The sequence below is a fragment of the Hyla sarda genome, chromosome 11 (genome assembly GCF_029499605.1).
Source record: "Hyla sarda isolate aHylSar1 chromosome 11, aHylSar1.hap1, whole genome shotgun sequence".
In the NCBI taxonomy this organism is placed as follows: domain Eukaryota; kingdom Metazoa; phylum Chordata; class Amphibia; order Anura; family Hylidae; genus Hyla; species Hyla sarda.
Window position 1 is genome coordinate 60,231,208 of NC_079199.1, and position 20,578 is coordinate 60,251,785.

The following is a 20,578-nucleotide window of genomic DNA, read 5'->3' on the forward strand; positions in this document are numbered from 1 at the left end:
CCAGCTTGTGTTTTTCAAAAATACAGAGTTTATTCTGCAAATAGTTGTGAGTATTACTGCCCTCATCAGTGCATACCGCATACGTGCATCCAAATAGTGTACCATCTTGTACCTGTTAATCTGTAAAGGGCCTACGTACTGCGAAAGGACAGCCATAAGTAATCACCTGCTGCTGTTCTAGACAAATACTGTTTAAAGAGTAGTGTAGCACATTGTAATACCCTCATAAACGCACTAAGTATGTCAGGCAGAGAAGTGCCAGGACGTGCACAGAGGAGTGGCAGAGGCCTAAATACTTCAGGCAGAGTTCGCAGCAGACTTGGGACGAGTGGTAGCAGGAGTCGTAGCGAGAGGCCTGAGCTCCCGTTATCAGCCAACGGTCGTGTCTCGACCAGCAACCCATCTGTCGTTGTCGATTGGTTAACACGCTCATCCACATCATCACAACAGTCAACAACAACAGTCGGTGGGTTCCTCAGACACAACCCTCAGTTGGCATGGCCCGGGAGCAGTCCCTGTCCTCCCATTGCCTTTGTCTTATGCTGTTCCTCTCCTAAATAAGTATCTTATGCTGTGGGTTCAGCTCCACTATTTACTGAGGACGATCTAATAGAGGACAGTCAGCAGCTACTGGCCAGCCAAGAAGGGGAGGAGACATGCGCCGCTTGCTCCGCTAGGCGGCCAAGTAGTGATGCGGAGAGTGACGTGGGAGGCGGTGTTGCAAGGGTTAAGGGTCCTGAAGCAGACACTGTTGGGGAACCTGAGGAGGACATCAGTGACGTGCACACACCTGTTGATGATGATGAAGCCGATCGCAATTGGGAGCTGGGTGCAGAAGGGGCTTCATCATCATCAGGACAAGAGAGTTGCAGGTTTCCCTTGAGGCAGCAAGGCGGTAGCACGGTTGGCAGTCAGCGTGGTGGCAGGAGTGGAAATTCAGGAGCCAAATGTGCCCGGGGGGGGACCACCTGCTTCGCGGCAGCCTACCTTTCCCGGAGGTAGTGGAACAGGGATTCCTGAAGACGGCGCCAGTAGCAGTCAATTAGTGCGGACTGTGGGTGGAAAAATCAGCTACTCGGCAGTGTGGAAATTTTTCATAAGGCATCCGGAGGAGGTTCATGAAGCTACATGCAAGATCTGTCGGCAGAAGGTGAAGCGTGGCCAGGGTCCCAATGTCAGCACCTTTACCCTGCGTCAACACATGCTTCGCCACCATAAAGCAGCCTGGGAGAACCGTGGCTCCGATGTAGTGGTCCAGCCTGCTGCATCACCCAGTGGCCATCTGCTCCCTCCTTCATCCAGTCAAGGCTCCACCACCTCAGCGGAAGGGAGCTTTGTGTCAAACGCCAACAATCCATCGGCGAAGCCATGTCCAAGAGACAACAGTATGCGCCCAGCGCAGAAGTTAAATGTGCTCCTGTCCAAGTTGCTGGTGCTGCAGTCCCTCCCTTTTCAAGTGGTGGACTTTCAGAGAATTGATGGCTTGTGCTAAACTGAGGTGGAGAGTCCCAAGCCATCAATTCTTTGCGAAGAAGGCAGTACCAGCCCTGCATAAGTTTGTACAAGAGAAGGTGGGCCAGTCCTTGAGCCTGTTGGTGTGTTCAAAAGTGCATGGCAGCGCTGACGTGTGGAGCTGTAACTATGCGCAGGGACAATACTTGTATTTTACGGTCCAAATGTGGTTTCTGCACAGCCACAACGGCAACTTGGACAGGTCACACCGCTTCCTCCTCCACGCTCTCGCTCTCAGGCAGTTGGTCCTGTTACAGTGTGCGACGCATCCTCCACCGTGTCCTCGGCCTCCACTGCACGTCCAAATCTTGGTGGCCCTTCATCGTACCATGCTTAATGCTAATTTCAACCATGATCTTTAAATTCTCTGTGCTCTGCCAGGGCCGTCGCCTACTGCGCCGGGGCCGATCCGAGCACCTCACTAAACCATCCAATCGGTAGTAGAGACAGGCAGTGTGTACAAAGGCCAGGGACTTAATGAACCTGAGCTTATGACCCGCACTTAGTTGGAATTCTTCTTTCATGGCAAATAATTGCAATCCCCGATCACTATCACGAACGGGGTTGAGTGGGTTACCCACACTTGTCGGTGAAGGATAGACACACTCTGGTCCGTTCAGTGTAGCGTGCGTGCAGCCCCGGACATCTGAGGGCATCACACCGGTTATTGCTCGATCTCGCGATTGATTGTGCTATGTAAGGGGTTATGAAAGCCTCTTGGATACTGCTGATGCCTACTCCTGACAGCTCCTGTGTCTTTCAGGAACTACTTGCCTTCATGATGCTTCTGGGTTTGGGCCTTTAATTTTACAATTGGTGAAATAGATACATACATGCTTAATTAAAATGTCAACATTTATGGTGCAATGTTTGGTGTTATTAAACCTCTTGGGTACATTTTTGTTCAAATTTTATGATAATTTTCTCAGTAATAAACTTGAATCTTCAAGAATAATAAACATTACACCATTGAACGCTTGTTGTGTGCGATTCTTTAATTAAAATTGTCAAAAATAATACAGAGATGGATGAACTCTGCTTCTTTATTTCAGAAAACATTACTTTAGAGAAGAATGTCTTTTTGTGGTCCATCGTCCTGCATTATAGAGTCTTCTGGACTCTTGGATATGCGCTTCTTCTTTAACAAGGGTACAAAAAAAAAGGGCCAGTTGCGCCTACATCTCATGGCCACATGAGCCCTGTGGGGGCTTGTTGGATTTGGTCCTTCGTCCCCACACACTGGGGTCTGGGACCCTCAAAGTTTGATTTAAATTTCAAATAAAAAAATCTGACATTTCAATGGTCTCCTCATGCATCAGCCAACTCCAGGCTGTGTCATTCAGGCAATATATGGTTTACTGATGGCGCTGCTGGGCCTGGGTATGGGAATTTCAAATTTTCTCATAGGTAGCACCCGCTATCCAAAAGTCTTCTTCATAAATTTCTACAATTGTTGTGTTTTTTTGGGGGGATTGTGAAGCCCTGCTGTGTACTCATGCATCAGCCAACCCCAGGCTGTGTCATTCAGGCAATATATGGTTTACTGATGCCGTTGCGGGGCCTTGGTCTGGGAATTAAAATTTTCTCATAGGTAGCGCCTGCTATCCAAAAGTCTTCTTCATAAATTTCTACAATTAGTGTGTTTTTTTTGAGGGATTGTGAAGCCCTGCTGTGTACTCATGCATCAGCCAACTCCAGGCTGTGTCATTCAGGTAATATATGGTTAACTGATGCCGCTGCTGGGCCTGGAAATTAAACATTTTCTCATAGGTAGCACCCGTCATCCAAAATCTTCGGTTTAAATTTCTTTATTCATCTTTTAATCTTAGGGATTGTAAAGGCCTAGTGCCTACTCATGCTGCCGGTAACTCCGGGCTGTGCCATTCACCCCTATATGGTCTCCTCACGCTGCCAACACCTCCACGCTGTGTCATTCAGCCACTATATGGTGTCCTCATGCTTCAGCCTCATCCAAACTGTGTCATTCAGCCACTATATGGTGTCCTCATGCTGCCAACACCTCCACGCTGTGCCATTCAGCCACTATATAGTCTCCTCATGCTGCTAACACCTCCACGCTGTGTCATTCAGTCACTATATGGTCTCCTGACACTGATGCCACCACCAGGCTCTGTCATTGTGCTGCTGAGCGGCAGTTATTCTAAAAGCGATGCCGGTAATCTGCATGTTATTCTGAATAACAGTATTATTTCACTACCCCAGCACACTCCATATGCGTTTTAGAACACAGCAAAGTGTTCTATACCCCTATAGAGGCTGTATGTAGGCTAGAAATAGCCTTTTTTTAATATAGATTTGCCGCAAAAAATTTCGGATCGAAACAAACTTTTTCGGAAAATTCGGCGAATTGACCGAATCAAATTTTTCAAAAGTTCGCTCATCTTTAATAATAGCGATAAAAATAAAAATCTCGTTAAGGATAAGATGGGTTGTTACCCTTGTAATCATACGAGATGTCTCTGCTGCCCAATGATAGGTACTGGCTCCAATGTATTCTTTTCGAACAGTGTTGATAGTAACAATAGACATGACATAAGGATTGTTATAGTTGTGACAGTTCATACGCTGTCTACCTACTCACGTGTGTTTGCGGTTTACAATATGTGGGCCACATGGTTCAAAGCGTGCGGTCCTGCATGAATATACATCGTTTCAATATACAACATAAATTCATGTTGCACAGTGTATCCCATCATTTAACATTAAAACATAACAATGATGTAAAATCACTTTAACTTACTGTTATCGAAACTATTCCATTACACATTAGAAATAGATTTAAAAGATTAGTTAACAGAGAGTCATTCTGGATCTTATCGTTTGGCATATTGTCCCCGGGGGGGCTTAATGAGACGATCAAGAATTCTAGGTAATTAATAATGTATAGTTATATTGTATTGTAAATTATGTATAATAATTTAGTTTTTGTTCATTTAATATTTTGCATTTATATTGCTCAATTGTGCATTTTATGTCCTAGTTACATACTTATGTTATGACTCCTTTAAGATTTCCCCTGAAAGGGTTCATTTTTAAACCATATAAAATGCATGTCTGTACTCACCTGAATATGCCTGATGAAGCAGTTGTACTGTGAAACGCGTTGCATCATGGGTGATTCAATGTCAGCTCCCTTTTACTATCGTGTCAGCACCTTGCTATCCTGTCGCCTACTGGAGGATTTCATTCAAGATTTATTGCATAGGACATGGAAAGGCTGCAGTCTTTCCATGTCTTGGTTTTTCTACTGTTTTCCATTGTTGCACTTGGCAGAGTGTAACCTCTTAGGGTAAGCGTGCAATTGTCCTTGCCCCCCTCCCCCAGTCTATCCCTTGGTAATACACTACGGAGTGCTGTCTACCTTTCTTTTCAGGTCGTCCTGTAGGTGTTTGCTGTGCATTGGCGGCGCAAATGTGCAGCAAACACCTACAGGATGCACTTATTTGATTTCTGTGGACCTGAGGAAGGTGCTTGTTAGCACCAAAACGCGTTGTCCTATCATTTCCTATTCAATAAATCCTTTTGTCCTGTGCAACCGCGGCTGTTGAGTCCTGTTCTTTACAAGCAGAAGCGCTCCACCCAAAAATCCCCTGTTTTTTCCTGTCTACTTCGCATCCACATTTCCGTACCCTTGGAGATACGGAAGAGGGGAAAGTGAGCTGCACACTGCATAGATCCCACTCATCCCTCTCCCCGCAGAGGGTTTTTGTTTTGCTCTGCTGGAATCTCCCGGCGGACCACGACGAAACCCAAGACAGGGTAGTGAGTTGGGCCCCTTCGTTCCTCCTACTATCTACTAGAGAGCGACTCTTCGTTTTTTACCTCTGCCTCTACCTTTCTTTTCAGTTCCATCAGCAAGAGCATTGAAGATGAAATGGGTCTGGGTCTTTCAGCATTGCAATGATCCCAAACACACCACCTGGGCAACAAAGGAATGGCTTCGTAAGAAGCATTTCAAGGTCCTGGAGTGGCCTAGCCACTCTCCATATCTCAACCCCATAGAAAACATTTGGAGGGAGTTGAAAGTCTGTGTTGCCCAGCAACAGCCCCAAAACATCAGTGCTCTAGAGGAGATCTGCATGGAGGAAAGGGCCAAAATACAAGCAATAGTGTGTGAAAATCTTGTGAAGACTTACAGAAACGTTTGATCTCTGTCATTGCCAACCAAGGTATATAAAAAAAGTATTGAGATGAACTTTTGTTATTGACCAAATACTTATTTTCCACCATAATTTGCAAATAAGTTCTTTAAAAATAAGACAATGTTATTTTATGGATTTTTTTCCCCTCTTATTCTGTCTGTCATAGTTGAGGTGTACCTATGATGAAAATGGGAGAACTTGCACAATTGGTGGCTGACTAAATACTTTTTTGCCCCCATTGCATGTGGAAAAAGGTATCTTGAGTAATAAAACAGACAATAAATTGTTTCTTAAATATCCTAATTTTCCCTGTTGATACTTTTTGCCCAAAGGGCATAAGACGTTGGACTACCCTCCCAGGTGCCCGATAGTGTTTGGGACGCGGTCCATTCTAGAATCACTTACCAAATATGTGGATTGGTTACTCCATCCACTCCTGGATGACATATATGCACTGGTAAAAGATACCAACAATTTTTTATTAAAAATCCAAGATTGTACATGGCACGAAAGGGTATCTATTGGCAGCAATAGATATAGAAAGTCTTTACACCAACATTCCACAGTCCCTCAGTTTACTATGCATCCATGAAATCTTATCAAAATCCAATAAGACTCCTTTGTGTGTTGACTTTATCTGTGACACCCTCACTCTAATACTAACCAGTAACTCGTTTCAATAAGACCAGGTATGGTATAAACAGATTAGTGGAGTGGCCATGGGCACTCCTGTGGCCTGTACTCTAGCTAATCTGTTTGTTGCAGTTTTGGAGAAAAACTATGTTTTTCCGCAACTAACCCATCCCGTAATGGATTGATAGTTACCACATATTCTTGGACGATATTTTTATCGTCTGGCGGGGCAAGAGTGAGGGCTTCACAGATTTTGTCAACCACCTTTAAAGGGTACCTCTCATCAAAAAAACTTTTGATATATTATAGATTAATGTATGCAGAATAACTTTACAATTGCATGTTATTAAAAAATATGCTTCTTTCTATTTAATTTTTCACTTTGAAGAAATGACCACTAGGGGTCTCCCTACCAGTCCTGGCAGCAAGCATTTCAGACTCATGCTGGAGTCCTAAACACTACGAGCTGCCAGTCTGCTTTGTTCACAAAGGAGAACACTCAGAGCTGCCAGCCTGCTTTGTTCACAGCCTGTTTGGCTGTGAACAAAGCAGGCTGGCAGCTCTGAGTGTTTAGGACTCCAGCATGAGTCAGAAATGCTTGCTGACAGGACTGATCAGGAAAAATACAATAGAAATCTAAAATATATCAAAAGTTTATTTGATGAGAGGTACCCTTTAAAGTAACAATATGAACTTAAAGTCATATAAAATCAGTACAGTCAAAATGGAATTCCTTGATGTGTTAGTAAAGTCAGAAAATGGATCACTTCACACATGGGGTTACAGAAAACCTACTGCCGGGAATGCCCTTTTCAGAGCTATCATCCGACTCATGTTAAGACCGCTTTACCGTACGGCCAATTTTTGTGTCTGCGGCTTATTAACAGTTCGGATGACGGCTTTTTAACACAGGCGAAAGATCTTGCCCAAAGATTAACTTTTAGGGGTTACCCTCAAGATGTTATAGATGCCGCTTTTATTAGAGCGGCTTCACACAATTGCAATGCCTTATTAAAAAGAAGAAGGAAAAAAAGTAATTATAAAGGTGAATGTCAAGAGTTGGAGTCTCAGAAGGCAGAATCCCCCTCCGATAGATTTTCTTTTGTGTCCGATGTCAGCCCCCTTTCCAATACCATTAAAAAAGCAATAAATGATAACTGGTCGCTTCTTCAAAAAGATCCTCTGTTAAGTAGTGTAACTCAAAATAGACCTGTAATAGCCTTTAGGAAAGTGAAGAATATAGGTAATCTGCTTACAAGAGGTCATTATGTAACAAAGCATATTAACATAACCAATATGGTGGGGAACTGCGTGTATAAAATATAACTTTTAATGATGTCAAATAAAATCACCAAAATAAATTGTGCTAGTGAAGATAAAAAATAATTAAATTGATATAGCCCTCCTATGCTCAACGTATAGATTACGCAGCATAGGATGTGGATTGCTCCCAACGTGTTTCAACCTAAGTTAAAGGCATCATCAGGGGAGGCTTACGCAATCTTGGCTACAAATATTTAGGTTATAATCAATAAGCACTTTACTGGTGCTAGTTAGCACCACAGGGTAACACTGTATGTCCGGTCTCCTGTAAAAAAAGGGGAAAAAAGGAAAATACAGTCTCAGACATATATCCATATTGCATGATTAATGTGTGCACATGCAATGCATGATAGCTACTCACGGCCTACAACCAGATTCCGGCACCTAGAGAGAACAATATACAATATAAATGTCACTCTATTGCCCTTTGGCATATCAGACCTGAAAAGCAAACATGGGGCCACAAGCAGCTACTTACGATTATCCCTGTAGTTCGCGGCTTATCCGGTTCAGCGCGACACCCGCAGTGGCGGGGAGCTGTTAATACATAGTCCAGCTACCGCGCGCTGACACCGGCAAAGCCGGCGTCTGACGTCATATCCTATCGGCTGGTGCATACGTCAGCCGACCGCACCCCCTGTGACGTAGCAGGGGGAGTGGTACTGGTACGCTGACAGCACTGAATGCCGAGCGGATAAGTTAACTATTTCGTGACTTAGGCTGAATAACTTCAATGGGTGATAACTTTGTGAAGCTTGGGAAGCATTATCCAGAGGTCTTTTGGTGACCGCTCGGGCCGTACTAGGCCTGCCTTCACATCAGGACACGATCATCTGCAGGTAAGGCACCAGATTTACCTTAAGTAGGCACAGGGTCCCTGGATGGAAAATGCCCACAGATGACCGGACACTGGCTAAAAAGACAGACCCATATTTGTTGTTAGCCCTCAGAAAATCATGCAGCCAGTATTGAATACGAGAGGTTATTAAGAGACCCATAAGCCAGTTATTTCTCATGTATCCAGATGTGTTACATACACATAAAGTCGTGAGACACCACAGGAGGAGGAATTGGATAAATGAATTATATAAATATGTACCAGAAAAGATGTACCAAAAGAAGGAGAAGATAATAAGTACACCTAGACCACACCTACTGCGTGCTTTTATGGTTATATTTTAAAGTTAGTTAATTATTGGCCTTAATATACCATAGATTCTATTGTTAGAGTGGGGGTCCCCACAGGGGATTCTGATATGGAATTGTGGTTGAGGGATAATGATATGGGCCTAGGGAGCCTGACTGCTCCTATCTAATCTAGGATCCCTAATCCTAGGCGGCGCACCTAATGTGGAGTTCACATTAACTCATAATTACTTTTTGTACAATGGCAAGCTTTACCACCAGCTTAGGGGCACAGCCATGGGGAGCCCTTGTGCCCCCACATACGCTAACTTGACCCTAGGCTGGTGGGAAGCGTCCATTGCCTTTGCCGACCAAAGAGAATCCTTCAGTGAACGTGCCCTTTTATGGGCACGTTTCATTGATGATGTTCTGATTCTCTGGCAAGGGAGTACAGTGGACTTTGAGGAATTCCTTAAATCCCTTAATGACAACAACATTGGTTTATTTTTTACATCTGAGATTCATGAAGCCAGCCTGTCATTTCTTGATGTGTGCATACATAAGGACACCACGGGAGGGTTACGTACCACCATTCACAGGAAAGACATGGCCACCAATAGTCTCCTGAGGTGGGAGAGTTGCCACCCGGGACCCCTCAAAAGGGGTATCCCGCGGGGGCAATATCTCCACCTCAGGAGGAACTGTTCTGACCCTGGAGACTTTTTCAGAGAAGCAAGAGACTTACAGTCTAGATTTCTGGAGAGAGGCTACCCCCGACATGTTTTGAACTCAGCTTATAAACAAGCGTTGGCCACACCAAGAGAAAACCTCTTAACACCTAAACCACGGGACTTGACACAGAGTAGTACACGTATAATAGCTACGTACGACCATGGAGCGCAGGCAGTACGTGAGGTTCTTAATAAACATTGGGATATCTTGCGTATGGACCAAGACATCAGGGAGATTATAGCGGATTATCCCCAGGTCACATATAGAAGAGGTCGGAACCTGGGAGACTTAGTCAGCCCCAGCCATTACTTGCCAGAGAGACAGGCAACTAACTGGCTGGATAATAACCCAGGTCCGATAGGCTGTTTTAAGTGTGGCCACTGTAAGGCCTGTACGAGTGTACTCAAAACAAAAAGCTTTACAAATGATATCACCGGCGAGGTAATAAAAATACGGGACTTTATTAACTGCAGCTCAAGATATATAATTTATTTGATACAATGTGAGTGCTCAATACGCTATGTGGGCAAAACGTCCAGGGAATTTAAACGCCGTGTGCTAGAACACTTAGGTGATGTGAGGAACAGGAGAGAGACATCAGTGGCCATGCATGTCAATCAGATGCATGGTGGTAACCCTAGAACATTAACATTTATAGGGATCGAAAGAGTTAGACCATCGCAACGGGGTGGTGATATAGACAGGATATTGCTTCAAAAAGAATGCCGTTGGATCCACAAATTAAATACACAGACCCCACATGGTCTTAATGACCAGTTAAACTTTGCGTGCTTTTTGTAAATAGTTATGATGGGGGCCCCCACTATTAATACACGGCGAGAAAATAGGCAGACAGAGGAGACCTTAGGAGGTCTATGAGGTAGCCTCACCGTTAGACAGGGACTCTAGGGACCCAGGAGGTTCGAGAGCGGGGTCGCCCTTTTTAGGGCGGGTGCGCCGCCAAGGATTAGGGATCCTAGATTAGATAGGAGCAGTCAGGCTCCCTAGGCCCATATCATTATCCCTCAACCACAATTCCATATCAGAATCCCCTGTGGGGACCCCCACTCTAACAATAGAATCTATGGTATATTAAGGCCAATAATTAACTAACTTTAAAATATAACCATATAAGCACGCAGTAGGTGTGGTCTAGGTGTACTTATTATCTTCTCCTTCTTTTGGTACATCTTTTCTGGTACATATTTATATAATTCATTTATCCAATTCCTCCTCCTGTGGTGTCTCACGACTTTATGTGTATGTAACACATCTGGATACATGAGAAATAACTGGCTTATGGGTCTCTTAATAACCTCTCGTATTCAATACTGGCTGCATGATTTTCTGAGGGCTAACAACAAATATGGGTCTGTCTTTTTAGCCAGTGTCCGGTCATCTGTGGGCATTTTCCATCCAGGGACCCTGTGCCTACTTAAGGTAAATCTGGTGCCTTACCTGCAGATGATCGTGTCCTGATGTGAAGGCAGGCCTAGTACGGCCCGAGCGGTCACCAAAAGACCTCTGGATAATGCTTCCCAAGCTTCACAAAGTTATCACCCATTGAAGTTATTCAGCCTAAGTCACGAAATAGTTAAGTTATCCGCTCGGCATTCAGTGCTGTCAGCGTACCAGTACCACTCCCCCTGCTACGTCACAGGGGGTGCGGTCGGCTGACGAATGCACCAGCCGATAGGATATGACGTCAGACGCCGGCTTTGCCGGTGTCAGTGCGCTGTAGCTGGACTATGTATTAACAGCTCCCCGCCACTGCGGGTGTCGCGCTGAACCGGATAAGCCGCGAACTACAGGGATAATCGTAAGTAGCCGCTTGCGGCCCCATGTTTGCTTTTCAGGTCTGATATGCCAAAGGGCAATAGAGTGACATTTATATTGTATATTGTTCTCTCTAGGTGCCGGAATCTGGTTGTAGGCCGTGAGTAGCTATCATGCATTGCATGTGCACACATTAATCATGCAATATGGATATATGTCTGAGACTGTATTTTCCTTTTTTCCCCTTTTTTTACAGGAGACCGGACATACAGTGTTACCCTGTGGTGCTAACTAGCACCAGTAAAGTGCTTATTGATTATAACCTAAATATTTGTAGCCAAGATTGCGTAAGCCTCCCCTGATGATGCCTTTAACTTAGGTTGAAACGCGTTGGGAGCAATCCACATCCTATGCTGCGTAATCTATATGTTGAGCATAGGAGGGCTATATCAATTTAATTCTTTTTTATCTTCACTAGCACAATTTCTTTTGGTGATTTTATTTGACATCATTAAAAGTTATATTTTATACACGCAGTTCCCCACCATATTGGTTATGTTAATATGCTTTGTTATATTTGATGCTGGGAATATTTGGATCTCCTTGTAGGATCTGTACCTTAAAAACATACAAATACAGCATAAAGAGGTCAATATGTGTCAGAAAAGTAAAAAGACATAGACTGGCTTAGTGGTACAGCACCAACATGGAATTACTGTTGTGGGAGCTGTAAATGGTGCCCAAGTTTGAAAAAAAGGAAAAACTTTCTGCTTGGAGGATCTGAAGTGTTTGTGAAAGATCTAATTACATGCCAGACCAATCACGTATTGTACGGAATCGAGTGCGCATGCGGCCATTTCTACATAGGGAGCACGATACCGAGGATCATTGAACATGTCAATGTAGAACATAAAGGTGATACCTCTGTGTTAAAGTTCTTTGGAATTGAAGGAGAGTCATTCCCGTTGCTGGGGGAGACAGAAGGAGGCTGTTGGATTCAGAAGGAAGCGAGATGGATTCTATACATGCGTGTTCAGGATCCAACTGGCCTGAATGATAAAGTGGATTTAAGCATATTTATATAATTTTCAAGCTGTGTTTTTATGTATGTTTTTAACTTTTTTTTTTTTATACTATTTTCACTGACGTCACTGCCAGGAATGTTATGTCGGCTCTGATAACAGTCAGGGAGTAGTCTGAAATGCACAAAATAGCTATCACGCTCATGGCGTCCCTCCTCCCCATGATATAAGTCTGTCGTTGTATTGAATAAAGCACAGCCGTTTCTTCATCTGTGGTGAGTGCCATCTCGATTCTTTTTATGCATATTTCATACTGATTTCCGGATTACATAGTTACATAGTTAGTACGGTCGAAAAAAGACATATGTCCATCAAGTTCAACCAGGGAATTGAAGGGTAGGGGTGTGGCGCGATATTGGGGAAGGGATGGGATTTTATATTTTACATTTCTTCATAAGCATTAATGTTATTTTGTTCCAGGAATGTATCTAATCCTGTTTTAAAGCTGTTAATTTTTCCTGCTGTGACCAGTTCCTGAGGTAGACTGTTCCATAAGTTCACAGTTCTCATGGTAAATAGTGTTGCTCGCGAATATTCGCAATACGAATTTTATTCGCGAATATCGCATATTCGCAAATTCGCAAATATTCGCGAATATAGCACTATATATTCGTAATTACGAATATTCTTTTTTTTGAATTATTATTTTTATTTTTTTTTTACAGTACACATCACAGTGATCATCCCTCTCTGCTTCCAGCTTGTGTGGCTCTAATACTACTGTGTGAGACCAGCGTGGACATTTTCGCATATACGAAAATTTGTATATGCTAATTTTCGCATATGCGAATTTTCGATTATGTTATTTTTATATATGCTAATTTTCGCATATGTGAATTTGCGCATGCGCGAATTTTCGTGTATGCGAAAATAAAACGAGACTATTACGAATATGCGAATATTTGCGAATATATGACGAATATTCGTCCATATATTCGCAAATATTCGCGAATTCGAATATGGCCTATGCCGCTCAACACTAATGGTAAAGAAGGCGTGTCGCCCCTTGAGACTAAACTTTTTCTTCTCCAGACGGAGGGAGTGCCCCCTCGTCCTTTGGGGGGCTTTAACCTGGAACAGTTTTCTCCATATTTTTTGTATGGGCCATTAATATATTTATATACATTTATCATATCCCCCCCTTAAACGTCTCTTCTCAAGACTAAACAATTGTAACTCCTTTAATTGCTCCTCATAGCTAAGATGTTCTATGCCCCATATCAGTTTAGTCGCGCGTCTCTGCACCCTTTCCAGCTCCACAGTGTCCCTTTTATGGACAGGCGACCAAAACTGAACAGCATATTCCAGGTGAGGCCGTACCAATGCTTTATAAAGGGGGAGTATTATGTCCCTGTCCCTTGAGTCCATGCCTCTTTTGATACATGACAATATCCTTCTGGCTTTGGAAGCAGCAGCCTGACATTGCATGCTATTCTGTAGTCTGTGATCCACAAGTACACCCAGATCCTTCTCTACCAGTGACTCTGCCAGTTTAATCCCCCCTAAGACATACGACGCATGCAGGTTATTAGTACCCAGATGCATAACTTTACATTTATCCACATTGAACCTCATTTGCCAAGTGGATGCCCAGACACTTAGTCTATCCAAGTCATCTTGTAACCTATACACATCCTCTATAGACTGTACCGTGCTACAAAGCTTGGTGTCATCTGCAAAGATAGAAACAGAGCTGTTAATGCCATCCTCTATATCATTGATAAATAAATTAAACAACAGTGGGCCCAGTACTGAACCTTCAACAGAAATATATAGAAAAAGACAGAGGAGACACAATGCGCATCTAAGCGTAGTAAAAAAATATATATATAGATAATCTGAGTGTAAAAGAAAATAATTAAATTAAATTAAATTAAATTAAAAATGGATGTCGGCTCCAAGGAGGGGGGGAGCAGCCGTTTCCAGATTGGTGTTTTAGGTTGATATGTTAGGTTTGCTCACCTTTCTGTGTTGTACCGTGGGCACAACACCAGTAGACGCTTGTTTCCCACTATTCTGGGGGACACAGATTGGAGGAGTGCAGCCGGCACTAGACCCGTTCTCACCGGCGGAGGACGGTCACTGGAATGGAAGAATATCGGTCCCGAGAAAAAAGAGAAGTGCTTCTGTGGGCGCTCACCTCCGTCACAGATATAGTCCGTCACAGGTATGTGGATGTTTCCGAGAACTTGGTAAAATAAAACCGCTTGGACACAGATGTATTTGGAAAATAAAAAGAAGGTTTAGTCCTTCAGCATGCAATACAGCAACGCGTTTCGAGGGGCGGGGACCCCCTCTTCATCAGGCTATCTCTGATAGCCTGATGAAGAGGGGGTCCTCGCCCCTCGAAACGCGTTGCTGTATTGCATGCTGAAGGAATAAACCTTTTTATTTTCCAAATACATCCGTGTCCAAGCGGTTTTATTTTACCAAGTTCTCGGAAACATCCACATACCTGTGACGGACTATATATGTGACGGAGGTGAGCACCCACAGAAGCACTTCTCTTTTTTCTCGGGACCACGGGACCGATATTCTTCCAGTACTGAACCTTGGGGTACACCACTAATTACCGGGGACCAATCAGAGTACGAATCATTGACCACCACTCTCTGGGTACGATCCATGAGCCAGTGTTCAATCCAGTTACAAACTAAAATTTCCAAACCCAAAGACCTTAACTTACCTGTCAGACGTCTATGAGGGACAGTATCAAATGCTTTAGCAAAATCCAGAAACACTATATCCACAGCCATTCCTCTGTCAAGGCTTCTACTCACCTCTTCATAAAAGCAAATTAGATTGGTTTGACAACTTCTATCCTTAGTAAACCCATGCTGGTTATCACTTATAATACTATTATCCCCTATGTATTCCTGTATGTAATCCCTTATAAGTCCTTCAAATAATTTACCCACAATGCACGTTAAACTTACCGGTCTATAGTTTCCTGGGGAAGACCTAGTGCCCTTCTTAAAGATTGGCACCACATTCGCCTTGCGCCAGTCCCTTGGCACAATACCAGACACCAGTGAATCTCTAAATATCATGAACAGGGGTACAGATATTACTGAACTTACCTCTCTAAGAACTCTTGGGTGCAATCCATCTGGCTCTGGAGATTTGCTTACATTTATATTACTTAACTTACCTTGTACCATCTCTACATTAAGCCAGTTCAGTACATTACATGATGTGTTACCAGCACTGACCTGGCCAATGTCAGCTCCTTCTTCCATAGTATATACAGAACTAAAGAACCCATTCAATAGCTCCGCTTTCTCTTGATCGCCCGTGACAACCTCCCCATTATCATTATTAAGGGGTCCTACATGCTCTGTCCTTGGTTTTTTTGCATTTATATATCTAAAAAAATATTTAGGATTAGTTTTGCTTTCTTTGGCCACCTGTCTCTCGTTTAGAATTTTTGCTGTTTTTATTACATTTTTACAGATTTTATTAAGCTCTCTGCACTGTTTATATAGTTTATAGCTGACCCATCAGATTTGAATTTTTTGAAGGCTATTTTTTTGTTGTTTATTGCTCTTTTAACATCATTTGTCAGCCATGTAGGATTTAGTTTTAGTCGTTTAGATTTGTTCCCCTTTGGTATATATTTAGCTGTATAGTTATTTAGAGTTGATTTAAAGCTGTCCCATTTCCCTTCTGTAACAGTATTTAACAACACCTCCCCCCAGTCTATGTCCTGTAGTGCAGCCCTCAGCCCAGGGAAGTGAGCACCCCGCTGAGCACCCAGCTGAAGTTTCCACGGACTGTAGTGCCCCATAACCGGTTGTTAGTGGTTTTGCCGGAGCTGTGTCGAGCTGTCTTTCATATCTGCCTAACATAGATCAATGATTCTGCTGCTTGACTGCTCATGCATGAGCAGTTATTCGGGGATCAGACACCAGGGGGCAGGTAGGCGGACCCTCGTGTTCTACAGCTGTTCAGGATGCCGCGGCGATCCCAAACAGCCCCCTGAGCTAACTGGCATCTGTTTAATTTCACTTTAGATGTGACTATCAACTTCAAACGCCACGTCTAAAGGCTAAATAGCGCGCGCTATTAGCCACGGGTCCTGGCCATCATTATTAGCCACAGGTCGTGGCCCCACATTATAGAAAGGAAGCGAACTCAGGGCGTACAGATACACCCTGGGTCCTTAACCGGTCATCAGACCACCCCCATGTCGGCTATCGCCGCAAATTGCAGGTGAATTCACACCAGCGATTTGCGGCGATAAAAGTGATGCGGGTCACGTGTGACCCGCTGACCCAGAGATACATGGTGATCGGAGGTGTAGGATACACCCCCAATCACCTTGTGTATGTATGGAAAGGGGGTGAGTTCAGTCAGCGGGCAGAGCTGCAAGAAGGAGCCAGGGACCCCCCTTCTGTGAGATCGGAGCCCCTCAGTGAAGAAGACACCCCCTTAGAGAAGGAAAAGAATACACTAAAGGGACAGGTAGGACTGTAAAATTTTTTAAAAGTTAAGTAAAAAAATAAAAAATAAAAAATCCCCCCCGACCCCCTAATAGGTCCTCAAGGGTCCGCTGCAGTTTTTTCAGCGTGATCCGGGCCCTATTAGGGGTTCAGGGAACTGCGATTTGCCCCCCTTTTATTTTGGTCGCAGCAGTTTTTTTTTTACCCCATATAACGGTGTGTGATTTCTAATCACACACCATTATAGATAAAGTTACACCAACCACAGAGACTACATACTCCCTCCCCCCCCAACCCACAAACCCCCCCCCCTTCCCCCTGCCACCGTAGAAAACAGGATCGCCAGGCATTTTCGGTGGCAGGGGCATATGTTTTTTTTGCCTCAGACTCCGAATCTGCCAGTGAGGACAAGGAAGATCCTACATTCCTGTGTTCTTCCTTGTCCTCCTCATCATCTAGTACTGATGAGGAGTCCCCTGTACGATGAGTCCCCTGATGAGTCCCCTGTTCGCACCCCCCATGATAGTGACCCATAAGGAGGGATGTCCTTATGCTGACCACAATTCATGGTAACGGCAGCTCACCTGTCCCTGTGTGAGGTACCACAACACCGGTCTTCAAGCCCGATTGTATTCTGGACTACAATCGGTATATCGGGGGAGTTGATCTTTCTGATCAAGTCCTCAAGCCATACATGGCCATGCGGAAAACACGGGTATGGTACAAAAAAGTTGCGGTCTACATGGTACAGGTTGCCAAGTACAACTCTTTTGTACTGTCCCAGTACCCTGGCAACATAGGGACATTCCTTCAGTTCCAAGAAGAAGTCCTATATGTCCTGATCTTTGGTGACCGGGAAAGAGCAAGCCGGACTTCCCAAGGAACTGAAGTTATAGGTGCCAAGATCATGGACCAAATGGACAAATGAGGTATCGTTGGAAAGGTCTTTGAAAGAGCTATCAGATGAGATTATTAGAATGTGCTGACAAAGTGATGAGCCATCTGGGCGTCACATTCTGCAGAGAGAAGATTTAGCTGGACCCGGTGTACACCCACATTATATCGTTAATGAAGAGTGTATCCTTGTTATGAACCTGAGGAAGGCTTAATGCCGAAACGCGTTGTCCGAAAATACTGAATAAACATTTGCTTTGTCCTGTGCCGGCCTGTGTTCTATTTCTGTTCTCCAAAAGGAGCAGCGCCTCCCATCAAAACCGTCTTTTTTCGTTTTATTGCCTATAATATATACTGGACCCCCTAATGGGAGCCCAGTGACGGTAAGGAGTGCCGCAGCCCCATAATCTGCAACCCAAAGCTCCCTAATCTCACACACCTACCTGCAGATTGCTATCACGCAAACCCCATAAGGTCAGTATATCACCGAGGTGTGGTGGAGGGTTCACACCGAGACTGATATACATAATAAGGGAGCGCCCCCTGTCTCTTTTTTCCTTTCCCTCTTGAAAAACACTTTAGTAATTTAGTGTACCCCATTTTATTAATTTACCCCAGGTAACGCTCCATGAGGGGGGTCCCACTGTTCTGGCTCCATTGGCAGCTATGTAGAAGCTCAAGGCCCCTTACTGCGCTCCTGCTCTTCTGTGACCAGTGTGCACCAGCAGAGCTGTTTACGCCCAGATATGAGGTATGTCCTTACTCCAAAGAAATGTATTTACAAATGTATGGTGACATTTACCACTTGTGAAAATGAAAAATTTGGGGTAACCCCAGCATTTTTGTGTAAAAAATAAAATGTTTCCTTCTCACATCCCAGTTAATGAAAATTTATCAAACAGCTGTGGGGTGTTAAGGCCTCTGTACCCCTTGTTACGTGCCTTGAGGGGTGTAGTTTCTAAAATAGTATGCCATGTGTTTTTTTCTGCTGTCCTGGCACCATAGGGGCTTCTTAAATGTGACATGCCCCCCAAAAACCATTTCAGAAAAACTCGCTCTCCAAAATCCCACTGTCGCTCCTTCCATTCTGAGCCCTCTAGTGCACCCACAGAGCACTTGACATACACATATGAGGTAATTCCTTACTAGAGAGAAATTGGGTTACACATTTTAGGAAGATTTCTCTCCTTTTACCCCTTATAAAAATTCAAAAACTGGGTCTACAAGAAGAATTTAGAATTTTCTCCTTCAATTTGCTGTGATTCCTGTGAAACACCTAAAGGGTTAAAAAAAACTTTTGAATGTCATTTTGAATACTTTGAGGGGTGCAGTTTTTTATAATGGGGTCATTTATGGGATATATATAATAAGAAGGCCCTTCAAATCCACTTTTAAACTGAACTGGTCCCTGAAAAATTTTGATTTTGAAAATGTTATGAAAAATTGGAAAATTGCTGCTATACTTTGAAGCCCTCTGATCTCTTCCAAAAGTAAAAACATGTCAACTTTATGATGCAAACATAAAGTAGAAATATTATATATATGTGAATCAATATATAACATTTGGAATATCCATTTTCCTTATAAGCAGAGAGCTTCAAAGTTGAAAAAAAAATGTAAATGTAACATTTTTTCATCAAATTTTGGAATTTTTTGCCAAGAAATGATGCAAGTATCGACAAATTTTAACTAACATAAAGTAGAATATGTCATGAAAAAACACTCCGAATCAGAATAAAAGGTAAAAGCATCCCTGAGTTATTAATGCTTATTAAGTCAGTGGTCAGATGTGCAAAAAATTTTAGGGTCCTACACTGAAAATTGGCTGGATCCTTAAGTAGTTAAGTGGTTAAAGTCCTGATCAATCATGGGCTGAAGATCAAGCCATCAAAGTTTCACTTGCCCCACCCCCAAGTCCATTATCTGTGCCCCGTTGTGAGAGCAGAGGGAGTTCAGCCAAATCCTGAAAAGGTGGATGCTGTCAAGGTTTGGCCTAAGCCTCACACTGTGAAAGATATCAGGAGCTTCCTGGGATTCGCCAGCTACTACTGCCATTCTATCCGGCACTTAGCCCAAATTGCAGAGCCCCTTACAGCCCTCCTGCGGGGCACGGCGAAGGAGAACTACACTGGAAGACTCCCTATTGATTGGGCCAAAGAGCAGGAGACAGCGTTTCAAGCCCTCAAGCTCCTGCTGACACAGCCACCCATTTTGGCGTATCTGGATTACAGTCAGCTGTCTCATATACTGATGCCAGTTTTAAAGGCCTAGGAGCCATCCTGTCCTAAGTCCAAGATGGTCAAGAGCGAGTGATTGCCTATGCCAGTCGGAAGCTGTGAGGAGCAGAGAAGAATGCTAATTATAGTTCTTTCAACTTGGAACTTCTCACCCGGGTATGGGCCGTGACTGAGAAATTCAAAGATTATTTGTCAGCCACGCCATTTACAGTTTATACTGACAACACTCCCTTGGCACACGAACACCGCTAAACTGGGCGCTCTTGAGCAACGATGGACTTCGAGGTTAGCCAACTTACAGCTTCACTATCAATACCAATACCAAAAAGGGGGCTGTAACAATCTTTATTGTTTAAAAACAAAAACACCTATATAAAATACATTTGTAAAATGAAAGGAATGGCAACTGCCCTGTGGGCATTGGTGTCGCGGCGGTGGTGGTCGCCGCTCGGTGCTGCGCCATTTTATGCTAGGGATGTTAGGAACCCACTCTAAATAGGTGGCCTTGACGTGGCGAGTGGGCTTGTACTTTTTGATCAAAAATGTATACTAACTACCTGTTAGTTTTTGATATTATGCTGAGAAGCAATCAGATCATTATACAAGATTGTAGATGTGCACCATGTCTGTTTTTCTACCCGAATTCAAATATATATAAA